The following is a 2,044-nucleotide window of genomic DNA, read 5'->3' as shown; positions in this document are numbered from 1 at the left end:
CGGCACTCTGAGTGGCAGGTGCCGGCAGCCAATGGGAGAGAGCCCTGGCTTCTGCTGCATTTGCAAACTGGGTTAATACAGCGGGTTGCTGGGGGTGGGGGGGTGGGGTAGTAAACAGATGCTTTGTGGGGAGAGGGCTGGGGTGATCTCAAAAGGATGCGCAGAGGAGGGTCGCCTCTTGTTTTTCGGGCGCCGCTAACGGCATCTTTGACTCCGTTGTGGCCTTTTGTGTGTTTCTGTTTGTGAGCGGACCAGAGAACAATTGTTATGGGGTGACCGATAAATAAAGCTTTATTGTGTTAATTATTCGTCATTATTATTATCATTATCATTAGGATATACATTGGCACGCAGCGCTTCAGGTTTAGGTAAGAACAGAGGAGAGTAGGGGAGAGCTGGTCTGGTGGTAGCAAGCATGACTTGTCCCCATAGCTAAGCAGGGTCTGCCCTGGTTGCATATTAATGGGAGACTAGAAGTGTGAGCACTGGGAGAGATTCCCCCTTAGGGGATGGAACCGCTCTGGGAAGAGCAGAAGGTTCCAAGTTCCCTCCCTGGCAGCATCTCCAAGATTGGGCGGAGAGAGATTCCTGCCTGCAACCTTGCAGAAGCCGCTGCCAGTCTGTGAAGGCAATACTGAGCTAGATGGACCAAGGGTCTGACAGCTTCCTATGTTCCTACGTAACACCTTTCAACATGTTCTAAGGACATTCTTGTTTGGCCAGAATTTTAACTCTCTCTTTTAAAAATGAAGATCTTGAAACAACTGAAAACCACAGTCCAGTTAAAAAGCTGGGGTGAAAAAGTCTTTAGAGACTTTTGACAGGTTGTCAGAGACGGGGAGGCTCTTCTTTCAGCAGGGAGCGCATTCCAGAGTCTTGGGGCAGCAACAGAGAAGGTCCGTCCCTGAGTAGCCACCAGATGGCTACTCAGATAAACCTCTCCAGATTTCCTCAATGGGCAGTGGATCTCATGGCAAAGAAGACATTCTCTTAAATACCCTGGGCCTAAACTGTTAAGGCCCAGGCCTTGGAAAGGATATTTAGATGCCGTGACGTTTCTATACCTACAAAGATGACAATCACCCGGACAATGGTTTTCCCCATGACACTCTATGGATGCGAAAGCCGGACTTTGAAGAAGCAAGACAGAAAGAGTATTGATGCTTTTGAACTTGGGTGCTGGAGAAGACTTTTGAGGACACCAAAGTCAGGCCGGAAAACAAATAAATGGGTCATACAACCAATCAATCCAGAATTCTCACTCGAGGCACAAATGACCAGGCTCAAACTATCATACTTTGGACACATTTTGCCAAGATCCAGCTCCCTTGAGAAGTCCCTAATTCTGGGGAAAGTTGAAGGAAAGAGAAGAAGAGGACGACCAGCAGCAAGGTGGATGAACTCAGTTAAGACAGTAACCAATGCACCAAAGAGACCTTCAAGGCCAAGTTGGACAGATCATCCTGGAGAGAATCTCTCTATGTGGTCGCTAAGAGCCGACACCCACTTGACGGAAGCAAGCAAGCAAGCAAGCTGTTGGGAACCCCGGGTTTCGAGGATCCTAATAAATATATTGGCTGCTTTGTCTTTTCTACACCCCACCCCCTCAATGGACTGATACTTGTACAGTTACTTATGACGTTAGTCTGTGCTGAACCACCTTGAGTATGGATACCAGGGGATGGGAAATAATCTCTCTTAGCAAAGCAAAATCCCTCCTTAACTTTGCATCTCTAACCCCTGCTAACTGAGCAAAGTAAAGTAAAGTAAAGTGTCCCCTCGGGTCAGTGTCGACTCCTGGCGACCACAAAGCCCTGTGGTTTTTCTTTGGTAGAATACAGGAGGGGTTTACCATTGCCATCTCCCACGCACTATGAGATGATGTCTTTCAGCATCTTCCTATATCGCTGCTGCCCAATATAGGTGTTTCCCATAAGTCTGGGAAATATACCAGCGGGGATTCGAACAGGTAACCTCTTGCTCCCTAGGCAAGTTACTTCCCCACTGCACCATTAGGTGGCTTTTAAAAGTGGTGGGTCTCTTT

Source organism: Hemicordylus capensis, chromosome 14 (assembly GCF_027244095.1).
Source record: "Hemicordylus capensis ecotype Gifberg chromosome 14, rHemCap1.1.pri, whole genome shotgun sequence".
In the NCBI taxonomy this organism is placed as follows: domain Eukaryota; kingdom Metazoa; phylum Chordata; class Lepidosauria; order Squamata; family Cordylidae; genus Hemicordylus; species Hemicordylus capensis.
Note: the sequence above shows the minus strand (reverse complement) of the source record.